The sequence below is a fragment of the Mustela nigripes genome, chromosome 6, assembly GCF_022355385.1.
Source record: "Mustela nigripes isolate SB6536 chromosome 6, MUSNIG.SB6536, whole genome shotgun sequence".
Taxonomy (NCBI): Eukaryota; Metazoa; Chordata; class Mammalia; order Carnivora; family Mustelidae; genus Mustela; species Mustela nigripes.
Window position 1 is genome coordinate 118,537,094 of NC_081562.1, and position 15,176 is coordinate 118,552,269.

Genomic DNA, 15,176 nt, shown 5'->3' on the forward strand with positions numbered 1-15,176 from the left:
CATCCAGTGTCGCCATTGACTAGAGCTGCTTCTTCTCTTGTGTAACCTGAAGACCTCCTCCTGAGTCTCCTTGAGCTGTATGGCTGGGACATAGCTTTTGTGCCTGCTCCACTGTCTGGATCAAAGTGGTCTCTGCGGTGGGATCTTCTTAGCTCCCACTGGGCAGGGGTCCTGTTGGCTGCAGTCCGCTTGCTCTCTGCAAGTGGGTTCCTAGGCTGGAGAGGACCAGCTCAGGGAGAGCAGCCAGCTGCTCTTAGGAAGGGATGCGTATTATCAGAGAACTTCTGGCAAGAGCGGGGAGGGTCAGGACCTACTCACAGGGCAGTTGTAGGATTAAGTTTTTTTTTAATGCATGTATTAGATTTAGCGCAGTGCCGGGCACAGAGAAAGTTGACTAGCTACCCGTACTAAGAGTCTCACTGGTAGTAAAAATGGCAAAAGCAGCAATTAACTAGGCATCGGGGTTAAAAAAGCCCCATGACAAGGTTTTCTTCAGAAATTAGGAGCAAGGAGAAAGGTTTTGTTCCTTTCTTCTCCCAGATACTTCTTTGATTCATGGTTCTCAGTCACTCGTGTGCTTTCTTTCTTGCCCAAGCTGCAGGAAGACCCAATGAGTCCAGCGGCTTTTCAGTCCTTTCTGCTCCATCTCTCTGCCTCTTTGTGTCTTACTTCCTAGCTCAGCTCTCATAAATCGTTTAATATGCAATCTGTTTTGGGGCAAGGTGGAATAGAAATGAGTTGCTTATAAAGTAAATCAGGTAGTGACCAAACGTAGCGCAGCAAAGGCATCTATACAAAGGCCTGTCCTTTGAGTCCCTGTGAGATGGCGAACCAATGAATTTACACAGTGAGAGTTCATCTAGTGAAAAGAATTTACTTCTTAAATTACTAATAATTTGCTTACTGATAATTTACTTACTAAATAAACAATATTTAGTGTTATTAATTTAGTTATTGCCCAGTTAACGATTCCCAACAATAAAAAGATTGACCTTAACAGAGCTATATTTTCCTAAATTTCTCACTCATGTTACTCCCTGATGAAACAGGATCATGCTTCATTGATAAAGCAGCTGTGGGGTGTATGTGTGTGTGTGTGTGTGTGTGTGTGTGTGTGTGTGTGTGTGTCCTTCTCCTCAATATGGTCCACCTATATTCTAAGGCCCTCTTCCTATCTTACCACCATCCAGCTGGTCATTCATTTATTAGTTTGGCAGGCATTTACTGAGTACCTGCTGTATGCCAGCCTGCATGTTATATACAGCAAGTTCCCTCCCTGCCCCCAGGCTTTCAAGCACTGCATAGGCAAGTCCTCCTTCTAATCCTAAGTGTGGTTAGTGCCTGAGCCATTTATCTTAGGCTTGATATCTGCTGTGTGTCTTTGTAAATTGCTTTTTTATGAATGGAATCCTTTATTTCTCATCAGAGTGTGGTCATCTCTCGAGCAAGAACCTTATCTTATGAATCTTTGCAGTCCCAGAACCTACCTAGTACATTGTCTCACACATATTAGGTTCTCAATAAATGGTTTTATTAATATTGATATTATGTCCTTACGGTAAGCTATAAGACAAGAAATGGATAGCACATGAGAAATGAAATTTGATGGCTTCAAATTCAGAAAATTTTTCATGTCAACATATTAAAGAATATCCTAGGCCCAAGGTTAGGGGCTTATAGGAGAGTCCAAACCACAGATTAGAAAGACTGCAGGCAAACCTCTGAGCAAAAGCTGGCTGCATGTGTCTACAGGTTAGTCTGCAGTCTGAGCTGTACTGGCACAGATGAATGGCCCAGCACCACATTTAAGGGGGGCACTGTCTAAGAGAGCATGGTAAAGTGGTAATGACAGTGGTTGGGATTGTCCCTTCTGAGAATGGACAAGCATGTCATGAACAAAACCATTACTAAGCACTGAAGCTGAAGAGAACTTGTCCTGTATGTTGGCCAAGGAAAAGCCATCTTTTATAGCAGGAGAGATGGAAAATGATAGTTGCCAAGCAAAGCCCATTCATCTGGATGCAAAATCAACTGGCTAGTAAGACCAGTGGTGTTTAGTTTGGAGGTGGATGTGATGCGAAGTAAGGAAAGACATAAATATCTCTGGGGAAGAGAAAGCCAATATCTCCATGCCTGTAGCATCATAGCAGCTAAATGTTTTCATGGACTCCAGTGGTCAGGACTCACGGAGCACCTCTTAGGAAGAAAGCCTTTTGGTTTTGTTAGAACAAGTCAAAGGCTCAGAAGCTCTATCACTGAACTGCCAAAAACTTGACACAGAGTCCTTTCACATCATTGGGCATTCTCAAATCTGACCTATCATCAGACTTAACACCTGTGACATTAAAAAAAATTTAAACATTTAAAAAAAATGTGAAAAGCTGATTCTTGGACCTCCCCTCCAGAGATTTTCACTTAGTAGATATTTTTAAGAACAGCTCAGGTGATTCTGGAAATTGACTGGGTTTGCAGTCCACTGATCAGGAGCTCTGTCCTTTGTACTACCCTTTGCTGGGGGCTATAAAATTGGGATAAGACTGTTGCCGCTGGCCCACATTCAATGACGAGTAATTGGGAAGACAAAACTTGCACATATGAACAAAGAGAGGATACTGACAGTGAGAAAGGGGACCTCAAGGTGGATTTAAATGCTTCTCAGGATGTCCCTGGACTAGATAAGGGGCAGGGCATCCCTGGCAAAAACAAAAACACAGAAATAACAAAGCCATGGAAAGAGAAAGAGCCAGGAGCAGGGAGTAGGGCCAGCTGATTGGGGGGGAGGGCACACATACTGGGGCAGATGGAAATAAATCTGGTTTATGCATATTTAACAAGTGGCTGTGTAATTTTTGAAGAACACTGTTCTGAGACACTGACCCTGTGGAAAGTGTGACTTGAGCCAATAATTGCCAACCAAGTTGGAGTTATAAGACATTGTAATTGTTGGTTTGATTTCACAATGTCCTACTTTTCCCTTCCATATCTCTCCGAAGAGCTCATCAGAATGGAATCTACTCCTGAAGTAGATCAAGTTTTCTTTTTGTGAGGCTTTGTAAATGCTTCTTGAAATTGCCCAACTCCAAGATGAAATAGCACTCTGGTAAAAAAAAAAAAAAAAAAAAAAAAGTCTACAAACCACATTTCCACGTGGGTACACCCTACTTAAGAGATGTCACATCTGCCCAGCCATTTCCACATGGGAATATGGGGGAAAGGACATCTATCGCTGAATGTCACGTTAGTCCTCAGGGCCTACTTCAGTCCTAATGAGACCTCATGCTGTTGGTGGTGGCTTAGGAAATGTGTTTCGCAAAGTTTGCTGAAGCTCTACTGTGGGCTAGTCATCATGATGAGTCCAGGGATGGAGCGTAAAAGGTTCTCCCTTGGGGAGCTCACTTTCTTGCTCATTAGATTTAATTCTGTATTTGGATGTGAGTCTAGCAACCTTGACAGGCTCAGAAAGACCAGAAGAACTGAAGATGGTGAACGATAAGTGGAAGCAAGGGATAAGACACCAAACATGGTCAAGAAGGGTCACCTCGGCAGAAGTTTGGGCACCATTCACTGGTATGTTTGACTTTGGCCATGGAAGCGTGGCAGATACCAAGACAACAGGAATAGAATGGACAAGAGTTTTGAAGAAATTTCTCCCTCGCCCGCTGCATCAGCAATGACTGTCATAACTGACTCTTTTCAGCCATGGCTTTGGTTTTTAAGAGGCAGGGATGGAAAACAGGAAGGCAAGAACATGAACAATTCAAGTAGGTAATAGAAATGAACCCCAGGGAAAAGTTAAGTGACTCTGACTCTTTTCAGGAGAAGAAAAGGCAGAAAAGGGATTTAATCAAGCATTTAAATATAGGAGAGTTATTTTAAGGCAAGAACACTTCTCCATCTTAAAGTGGTTTAAATGAGAGGAAATGGCTTTAATTTCAAGAAGAGAAGCTAATTTACTTATAAGGAAAACTCTCTGACTTGAAGGATGGTTACAGATCAGATAACGGAGGCTTTGATGGACTCTCCCTTCCAAGAGACCTTTAAGATTAGGAGAACCAGACTTTTCTCTGGAGTGATGGGACTCTGGCCAGGGAAAGATGAGCTGGTAGGGACCACACCCTTAAAAGCATGGAGGTTTGGACTCTGGCATCCTCGAGAATGAAGGTGGTATTTACCACAACCGCAGCAGTGGCTTCAATCATGGGTCATTTTTATCTAGTGCTTTCCACGAGCCAGTTTCAACTCTGTCAGTATATACGTTAACTCCCATAATCCTCAAGACAGCCCTACAAGGCAAGTTACTTCCCCCATATTACATGTAGGGAACTGGGCACACGAAGTTAAGCTGCTTGTTCAAGGTCACAGGTTGGGAGGGGCAGAACCAGGTCAGGGGCCCGGAAGTCAGTTTCTGAATGAGGAATGTTAACCCATCCTGGAGATCTGTATCTCCCCTGTGGCTCCAAACAAGCCACCCCCCTTTCAAATCTCTGACTCAGTTCTCCTAAAAGCCCAGAATAAGAAGTGCTTTATTTGCACTGTATTCTGTTCTCTATGAATTGTTAAAACTTGTGATTGAGGAAAGAAATTCTTTTAAGACTGGGCCTTTCCGCTGGACCTTTCTCTTCTATCCAAACAGTGAACATGCAACAATGGTGTGACCCACAACACGTGGCTCACCCCCGATCCAGCCTGGGGTCCACTGATGGCTGCAAACTGGGGTCCAAGTCCTATATGAATTTACCTCCACGTGCCTTCCTCCAAAAATTATGTAAGTCAGCTCAGGGCTAAAATCAATTCTCAGTTTCAAGCAAACCAGTTCCCAAAGGACTTTCAGATAGAGTGACCTATTGTTAAGCAGACTCTATGGGAGGCTCTGTTGGCATCCAGTGTCAGGTAAGATCAGACAAGTTAAGGTAAAGAACGAAGTTCTCTTACTGTGGGCATTTTTGAGGAGTGAGACAGGGTCTCCATCCATCAAAGCCAGGGGGTTTTCAGGTTGGGGAATGGGGTGCGGATGAAGGAAGAATGATTAAAGAGGACTTTGTTCCTGATTATGAAGGCCAGTTGTCCTCAACGAGAGACAAATGGGAAAACTGATGGAAAGTGTCATGGCCTCCTGGCCAATTTCAGAAAAAGAGAGCACGAGAAATGAAGGCCAGATTTTCATCATGCCTCCTCTTAACTTGGACCACCCTAATCGGGGTCCGGCGTGCTAATGATTGCCCATAATTCACAGGGTTTTATTTCTAAAATGACCTCTATTCAGAAGAAAACTATCATTTAGGAACGTTTGGTGTTTGGGGTTTTCATTTCTGTACCCCTCGCCCCGCTCAAGTTTGCTCCATAGGGAATTCATCTTTCAGTTTCTACTTCAGGAAAATGAGCCAAAAAGGCTAGGGTCAGACTCACGACTCTCAGAACGTCCCTGTGCTCAAGTTCAAGATCCTGCCTAAAGGATGGGTGAGGCCACCTGTGATTCTGAGTGAAGCTGCCAGTGAGAACCTAGCAGAGGGAGGCAGGGACACCAGCTTGGCTGGTCCACCGCCCCTCACACCAGTAAGATCAGACCCTCATACCCTAGTGTAACACCTCAGAGTAGACTGGCCAGGACCCTCCTCAGGCTCTGTGTCCACTGTGTCCCCCCGGAGATGGTGCCGAATCTGTGGAGTTTGGGCAGCAGGTCAGATGGATCCAGCAGCATATGGACGTCCGCTAGCGGTGTGAGAGTAAAGGTCCATTGCCTTTGTGGCCATTCACCTCCTGTTACCGTCAAACAGGCCCTGGGTTAGATTCCCAGTGATGAAAAAAAAAAAAAAAAAAAAAAAACAGAGTGATCAGCTCAGATGGTGTAGGCAAGAGAAAGCCTAAAAGAGGGACAGACAATGGAGAGAACTGATGGGACCTTGTGTCACAATGTCTGAGGTTCTTAAACCTTAGGGGGGCACCAGCCTTTCAAGAATCACTGAAATCATGCATTCTTTCTTCACAAAAAAATATACCACACATACCCACAGCACCTTGCACACAGTTTCATGGGGGCTTTCAGCGGCATCCTGAAGCCCAGCTTTGGACATGAACATGAGCCCCAGGAAGGAATCCCTGCCCGTAGGGTCAGACACACTATCTCTGTGAAGCCAGGTAGAGTTTTGGCTCTGTCAGCTTTCCTTCCAAAATGCTTACTGTTCAGTCTTAGAGTCCTAAGGGGAATAGAATACTCTGGTTCTGGTGACAGATCTGGCCTGCGTTCCAGCTCAGTGAACAAGCTGTATGACGTCAGCCAAGGTACTTAACTTAGTGGAACCTTAGTTCTCTCATCTGAAGAATGGGAATCATGGTAATACGTACAGTGTGGGGTTGTTTGAAGATTTTTAAAAAAATATTTTATTTATTTATTTGACATAGAGAACACAGGCAGGGAGAGCGGCAGGCAGAGGGAGAAGCAGCAGCTCCCCACTGAGCAGGGAGCCTGATGCGGAGCTTGATCCCAAAAGCTCAGTACTATGACCTGAGCCGAAGGCAGCCACTTAACTGACTGAGCCACCCAGATGCCCCGGATTGTTTGGAAATTTAAATGAGCAGACCAAGTGCTCAGAAGGTACTAGCTAGAATCCGGTCCAGTCAAAATCCCACCACCCATAAAGTGACCATGAAATGGTCCAGGCTTGAGATCATGGGAGGCTGCATTGGCAGTCCCCAGACGTGACAGGAGCCACCAGACTTGCGCTCAGGATAGGCCTCCCGTCGGCCACAACCTCTGTGTGCTGTTTTGTGAGGGGACAGGAGTGGCAAAGAGGGGGCCTATGGCCTCTGGGGAGGCTGAGTTGGGGCCATATAAGGAAATCTAGGGTCTTCGGGCAATTCTACACCCCTGGGAAGCATGAGCACCACAGAACCCCGCTATGGGACCAGTCAAGCACACGGTGATGCGGTCGAAATGCTTGGGAACCTCGCTGCAGCCTCGCTCTGCACTTGCTGCGAAAGCAAACAGAAAGGGAAAATGTGCAAGGAGACGTCTCAGCCTTTCAGTAACTGCATTCCCCAGGGCCACCTTCCTGCGTGGCTCCCGGGGAACATCACCAAAGCTTAGGCACCCAGGAATTTCCAGGTCAAGGGACTAAGGCCGTTTCCAGGGGCACAACTCACGGTGTCCCATTTTGGAATATCTCCCTGACAGCATCCATCGGAACGAGCCACGTTTCTCCCATCCGCTCTTTGTATTTAAGACGACCAAACGCCAAAGGGTGAAGAGAACAGGGAGGCGAGGGCGGAGGACGACGGAGGAGGGGCAGGAGCTGGAGGGGACCTTGCGGAAGGACAGGAGGCAGGGGGCACCCCTCCCTCCCACTCTGCAGGGTGCGTAGACGAGGTTTGCTCTCCGAGTTCCGGGGTAGTTGAGATTTTGCTCCTGTGGTTCCCTAGATGCGGATCCAGCGCTGATCCCCCCAGCCCGTGGGGACTTAGGAAACAATTGCAGGCTGGAATCAAACTAATCTGTCTTCTCCTGAGCAAAGCCTTTCCTCCCTGCTGCCAGCAGGAATGGGACAGGGCTGAGCCAGGCTGGTGCCAAAGTCAGGGCCCGGGGAAGGCACGGCGCGCAGGTCACTCACCGGGAGCGGGGGAAGGCATATGGCTCAGAAGTAATTAAGGAGGAGAATAATCCCTCAGAACGGCAGCGAGTCCTGGAGACTTCATTCCAAATCTGCTTTTTTCTTCCCTTGAAAGTCACCGTGGGACAAAATCCCCTGCCTAGGAGGGAGAACAGAGGGACCTCACGGCAGCCAGCGCAACCCCAGACCCTTGTCCCAGGATGGACACAGGTCACTGCAGGATGATCATTCTGGGTCCCCCCCCACCCCCCACCCAGAGGAAATCTGACTGGAAATATTCCAGCTGGTGGCCCGGAGGGCCCTCCCACGTGGCAAACCACACTGTGTAGAGAGCATTTACGAAAGCTCTGTTGATCCCATGCAGACTGAGGAGGTTTAACCTGGAGACTCTGAGGCAGCAGGCAAGAAATGAGGGGCAAGTTCATTGGCAGATCCCCCCTGAGCCTGCACAGCGGGTCCCACCTGATCTCTGGGAGCTGGGAAGGCCGGGGAGGCCGCAGCTGGGAATGCCCCTGACCCAGGCGGCTGGAAAGAGGCTGAAGTGAGGAGAGCTCAACCCCAGTCTCTAGACGCTTGAGGAAAAGGAGTAAACATTCAGGCCAGGAAAAAGGTGGGGCTTCTCATTGTGGAGCTCAGGAAAGGCTGGTTTGCTTTGAAGCAAGGAATGCAGCTGGCATCTTCCTATCTCGGGGCAAAGTCTTGCTTTTTCCCTGGGAAGCGGGTCGAAGATCCAAAAGGCGCAGGTGCCAGGGCCTGAAGCACTCAGGCGAGGCTGGCCGGATGCCGACACGGCGAGACTGCCGGCTGCGGGCCCGGGGTAAGAAACTCAGGAAAGGCCCCTTCCTTACAAAGCCAAGAACATCACATGCGTACACACGTGCTTACACAGACACACACACACACCCTCACAGGCACACCACACACGCAGATCTCCTACACACCACAGATGCATACATACCACACACACAGCACACACAGTCACACGCATTCCACACCACAGACACACACACCACAGGCTCATGCACCGCACGCCGATACCACACCACACGCACACGTAGTCCGAGGCCCACTCTGGGGAAACAAAGTGCTCCACATGGAAGGGCTTCGACAACAGGCAGACCCCCTGCCCTCAGCGTGCCCCCTGCTGGTTCCGAGGTACAGAACTTGAGCTCTGGAAGTGGACAGACATGTTCAAGTCCTGCTTCTACTGTATGTACCACATCTTGGGTGCCTCTGCCCACTTCCAGAGCTCAAGTTCTGTACCTCGGAACCATACGGCTATTGTTCTGGGTGATTCTGACTGCCCTTGAGAAAAAGCTCTATGACAAAATGTATCAGGGAGTCTAGGGAGTGAGATCAAGCCAATGGATGTGGTATCAAATTTGTTTCTAATTAAATCTGGTACAGAGTTTTAAAAATATATTATCATACACCGAGTTGCAAAATAAAGAAAGTTTCCCAATGCTACAGCCACAGCCACCAGTTTCTCAGAGGATTTTCACATCAAGCTATCCTTGTAATCTCTAAATGTAGAGAGAGACCCAACTGTAGAACTGAATTAACTCCAGAGCTCCTCACTGCTCTTTTAGTCAGGAGCTAGAAAGAGCTTGCCCTCCCTTTGTGAGGACCATTTGTCTGAAAAATATCTAGTTGTTGAAGAGCCGACAACATTAGAACTTAAAACCAGTCATGGCCAAAAGCTGCCCATGCCGCCATCTTGTCCTTCACTGATACTCTGTATTATTAGTGTGTCACCCAACGATGTTGGTATCAATAGAATGTACTCATGTGATGTTTCCAAAGAAGTGGCAGTCATTTGCTCCTGTCACTTGGGTGGCTCCCCCTCTCTCACCCCCATGCTGAGATGGGTGATCCAGTGCAGATGGCCCTGTGACCTATCGCAGTCAGACGTTAGAAGTAGTCTTGGGTTCATGACACGTGCATGTGTTCTAGACTCTGCCTCCTACAAGCCCTCAGTTTGTGCCAAGCTGTATACAGTAACAGGGCCCAGTAGACCAGAGATAATACTGAAGGCAAAAATTTGACTTTCTTAAAAAAAAAAAAAATGGAATCAATGAAGTAAGAATCACCAAGGAGGTGCAGCTGGGCCCTTGTAATTGTGATGCCCGCCTCCCTGGTGAGCTACCTCTTTCACAGCTACTTTAGGCCAGCCTAAAAGGACCTGCTCTTTTTTAAAGCTTTGGCGCAAGTGTGGATATAAAGTCTTTTCATTCATTTCTTACAGTTCATTTGCAATAACGCTGGAATAGTAAACAGTAAAAAACCAGTAAATAGTAAAAAAAAAAAAAAGTAAAAAGTTTTTGGATGACAAAAGAGAAATAAACAAAGAAACTAACAACCAGACCATGCGGCATTAAAATACTGTCATCTCACCCTTCGTAGGATGCCTACTTCTTTTTCCTGCTTCCTGCCTGTCTCCAAAGGGCTGAGATTATCTTTGTTGCCGAGAATTATCACTGATTGCACTCAGGCACCTTAAAATCCAAACTCATGGGACGAAGATCTAGAGAGACATGTCCGAAGATCCCTTTACTCTTGCCCAGATGATCCATTAATTCATTGCTTTACCCATCAGATCTTTATTGAGCATTTACTATGTGCTCAACATTTGGATGGGCTCTGAAGATAAAGCGGTGGACAAGCAACATTTCTGTCACTTGGAGCTGCATTCAGCAGTCTCTGGGGTTCCTTCACAAGCCATGCTTCCATTATGAATAATTTTGATGTTCCTACAGAAGTTTCACTTGGCTGTTGACTGATTCGTTTCAGATCACTTCAGTCTTCGTGTGAAGGGTCAAACTCCGAATTTAATCCTCAGAAAGACTCCCAATGCCTACTTTTGTTGGATGGCGTGGGTTGCCTTTGTTCTATATGTCAAAAGCACGGGCAGGGCCAACAGACTCTCTGAGAAGAGATTTACTTTTTTTTGAAGTATGTTTTGTGATTCCTCATTACAATTCATTAACCATCATGGCCATACCTGTACCACAAATCGTCCTCTGAGTTTCCAAAGGAATACCACTGGCCTTGGAAATTTGTTAACCGGATATCTATACCAAAATACCAACAGTTCAGGAAGTTCGGGGATCAAGGCCAAGGAAACTCCAGCTCTCAATTCAAATCGGAGACCATGGACGGACCAGGCTTATGTGGGGTATGGGGTGAGAAAAGTGCCAGAAGCCCTAAGACACAAACCTGGGGAATGCTTTATACAAAGCTGTAGAGTCAAGGTCAAGTTGGAGGTCTATAGGACAAGGCATCAAGATGAGGAATTCTAAGCCTCTATGTCAGGGGAAGACGAGGATCCAGGATGATATAGGGCATGGAGCTGTTACCTTGACATTGACTGAGAAGCCAGACTCTGCTGCTCTTTGATCTCTCATGAATCTGGAGTGGCTACACGCAGGTCAACAGGATGCTGGGCGCAGCTCAGGATTGGGATGCCTAGGTTTGGTGTAAAGGCTTTTTACATTTCAGTAGTCCTCATACCCACACCTTCCCTAGAGGTCATCCCCAAAGCCCTAGCTCTGTGGTTGACCTCTCCCCCATAGCACCATGGGATTTTCAGAGGTCCCAGTCATACCCATTATTTCTACCAAATAGAAGGACCAAAAAAATAATGGACATGATTTGATTCCATTTTTCTTAAGTTTCTCATGATGGTTCCCATAAATTTACAGCAAGTTCAATCTTATATTTTCCCACGTATTCTAGACTATACTGTATTCATTATCTGACTGCTAAGAGGCTAACTTCCCACTGGGTTACTAATTACTATTTTTATTGCATTCAAGAGACTTCGTAATTTTCTTTCTTTCTTTTTTTTTTTTTGTGACTTGTTTTGCCTTATAATTAGATGTCGTGAATAAATTAGAAGAGTTTTAATGTGATCTTGGGGTCTTCTTCATTAATAACACTGAAAGATGAAAGGATCAAAGAGCCAGTAGGATAAAAATATAGGATATAATTGTTACCTCATTCTCCTAGCATAGTGGTTCTCAAGCTGTGGTTGATGAACCTCTGAGGGTTGCTGAGACCCTTCCAGGAGTCCATGGAGCCAAAACTATCTTCCTAATGATACTAAAATGCTATTTACCTTCTCCACTCTCTTGACATTCATACGGAAGCAATGGTGGGTACAACTGTTGATGTCTTAGCACAAACCAGTCATTAGTCATTAAATTCCTCCTCATCAAAAACTCAGAGGGGGAAAAGGAGCCTCAATTAAGGACACCCTAGATGAAGCAGTAAAATTTCTAATTTTCTTACACCCTGGACAGATCTTTCTTCATGCTTAGTGTTCGAATACAACAGAATATTAATAGATCATTGATATGGTTTTGGATTCTACACTGCAACTGATCTTTAAGAAACTGCCATTGGTTAAATTTTGACGTAGTTACAAAGAAGAATATCCACAATTATCTGAAAAGGCTAGTCAAATGTTCTTCCCTTTTCAGGCTACTGTAGCAAATATCCAGCAAATAAGCCAGACATGAAGGAGGTTTGCAAAAATGTAAAACAACGCTACTCTCCTCCTAATTATTTTTATTTTGGAAAACACAAGCTTTTGGGGGTACTCAGTCATTTCTAAGAGTATAATGAGGTCCTTAGAACAGAACAGTTGAAAATTTATGCTCTAAGATGCACACACATATACTTTCCTCTGTTCTTAGCAGGCCAAAGAAAATCTTGCCTGATTCACTAAGAAGCAGAAGTCCTTGAACTATAGAATCCATCTGCACTAATGAGAGCCAGAATGACATCCTCATCTCCACAGCGGCCACCAGCAGTCTGCCAGGGCAGCCCAGAAGAGCATGTCCAAGAGCAGCAGTTTGTGATTCAAAGGATGGATGCTGCCAGCACCTTCACAATATCAAGATTGCTCTGAATTATAGAATCTGTTCTATCATCTCTTTTCTTAAAGTCACATTTCCTCATTTTTACATAATGCCATGGACAACTGGGCCTAGCCTTTCTCCTGATGTGCTTGCTACTCTAGCCTCCAGGAGAAAAGTTCTAACATCTCCTATGTACAAAAATAGTGTCTGAGACAGGGAATAAATTCTAGAGTACTTTAGAGAGCCAAGAAAGGTATGTGACTCCCTTCTACGATGTACCCCTTGAGACTTTCACCAGTACCTATAATATAGATTGGGCCCAAGTGCAGAACTAAATAGGTCTGCAAACCAGATATGGTGACCGCCATGGGTATGAGCCAACAACAGGCATCATGAGGCTCCATATTCTGCCTCAACCTTTTGTCACCAGCACAGGGTTCTGGATCAGTGGTTCTCTAAGTGTGGTTCCTAGACCAGCAGCATCCACCTTACCTGGGAACTCATGGGGAATACAAATTCTTGGTCTGCAACCCAGACTTCCTGATTCCACCCTGAGAGTAGACTCTGGCGGTCGGTGTTGGAACGAGTCCCCAGGTAACTCTGATGCACATCAGATTTGAGGACCACAGTTCTATACCACCAAGGGAAGGGGGTTAGGCTCATCTCGGACATCTCCCACCCACTTCAGGGGAGCTTATCCTTTTCCTAGTTGTGCTCTTCAACTCCAGCTATCTTTCCTCCTTCACACTAGGACAGGAGGATTTTCATCTCCCTGCCAACCCTTCCCAAACTGAAATGTGAGCACATAAGGTTTAAAGCATCAACTCTCATTTCATTAAGGAAAGAAACCTCTGAGTGAGAAACTCAGAAGCGCTGAGTCAGAGACTGACTACCTTAGCTTTGCTCTTTATCTGTGATACTTACCTTGAAGTTCCAGCTCTTTCATGGTTTTTTTCCTCTTTGCACGAGTATTCATCTTTAATCTCTCTTCAGCCTATGCATAACTAACAGAAATATTCCTGACTGGGCAAGTGAATCTTGCACTGCTGCTTTAATTTCTCTTGCCAATTTTAGAGCAAGAGTTGCAGAAAAGATCCCTTTGTATTCACTTCTTGTAACACTGAGGAAAAGGAGGAGGAGCTTAGTGGCCAGCCTGTTGGGTTCTCTAGGCTAGGACCAAGTTGTCAACTTGCTTCTGAGGCTAATTCAGCATCTGGGGTAGAGCTGCTAAGCCTAGTTGGCTGCATAAGAAAAAATATGACCAGCCAGTCAAATGCATTGCCTCTACTAGAAGAATAATTCACATTTTGGTTTCTCCTTTTGGGGAGGGAATGAGAAGTCTAACTCCCACAGGAAGCACAGCACTGGCTTAGAGAGCCACATGGATTGGAACTCAAGAAACCATGGCCACAGTCTTCAACTCCACCCCACTAGCACTGCACAGACACAAGGGTAATACCGCTGAGGACCTCCAAACTGCCTCCAGATATGGGCAATTCTGAATGTTCCTGCACTGAGGGATGCTGCTGGTAGAGTTCACTGAGGGCACCAAGCAAGACTTAACTTCGGAGACTAATCTTTCTTCTAAGGTGTGCCATTGGTTGCCACTTCTGGTTTTTTTTTTTTTTTTAAGATTTTTTTTTTTTTTTTAATTTGACACAGAAAGAGAGCAGAGAGCCTAATGCGGGGCTCAATCCTAGGACCCTGAGACCACGACCTGAGCCGAAGGCAGAGACCTTAACCCACTGAGTCACCCAGAAGCCCCACCATTTCTGTTTTGTTTCATGCCGTCAAGTATGTAGAGAAATGTCCAGGATAATTTTATCAACAAGGGAACCATTTTTGAACGCCAAATAAATGCATATATTTACCAACTACCTTCTGCCAGGATGCAAAGCTATCTGTCATCAAAATTATTGCTCCTCTCCACAAATTCCTTTGTATAATTCTGTTGGAGAGGGAGGTGGCAGTTCTTGGTCTAGCAAGGCTAAAGTATTATGCTTAATTTTAAAATATTAAGCAAATCTGGTTTTCTCTCCTTGGGCACCATAAGGAAGAAAAGATAGGACGAAGGCTATTGGACACAGGGACTGTGTCCAACACTCTCCTACTGAACATCTGTGGTACAGACCAGTCATCTAATCCTGAGGAAAAGAAACCATAAAAAGCCTTATCTATTATCCTTTTAGCAGAACCACTGCCCATGATGATACAGCATCATTGTGTTCTTTGAGATTTCCAGAAAAAGATTCCATTCCTCCATCTCTTCCTTCTAATGACACAAAAGAGGACACCTGGAAAATCATTCAGTTTTTCTCTCTTTTGTGACACCACTTATCCTATATGGGATGTTGTTGAATCAGTCAGGGTTCTTAGTAGCAAGTAATAGAGATGGGCTCTGGCTCTCTGAAGCAATGAGGGATTAAGGAGATTTTATTTGGTGCTCCCAGAATTGGAGGGACGCTAAAAGAATAGTCTCAGGACAGAAAGAATCATAAAAGACCTGGAGAGAAGGGTCATATTGTATAAAATAAGACACTATCCTTGTTTCAGGTACAGTGTGATCAAGACATCACTGTGATAGTAACTGGCACCACTGTGATGACTCTTAACTTCTGAAACGTCTCTTTTTTCTATGTGTCACATGTTAAGTCCAGAGTCCCCAAGAGAAAGCATCTGATTGGTCAAGCCTGGGTCAGTCACTGACCCA

At 45.5% G+C, this 15,176-nt stretch overlaps 1 long non-coding RNA gene across 1 annotated transcript; it reads right to left on the minus strand.

Moving 5' to 3' along the window:
* Positions 1 to 5,580: 5,580 nt before the first annotated feature.
* LOC132020866 (uncharacterized) lies at positions 5,581 to 8,196 on the minus strand. Its single transcript, XR_009405118.1, has 3 exons — positions 8,067 to 8,196; positions 7,605 to 7,743; positions 5,581 to 5,777 (listed from the first exon to the last, which is right to left on the minus strand). It is a non-coding gene; the product is annotated as an uncharacterized LOC132020866 (long non-coding RNA).
* Between the last annotated feature and the right edge of the window lie 6,980 nt (positions 8,197 to 15,176).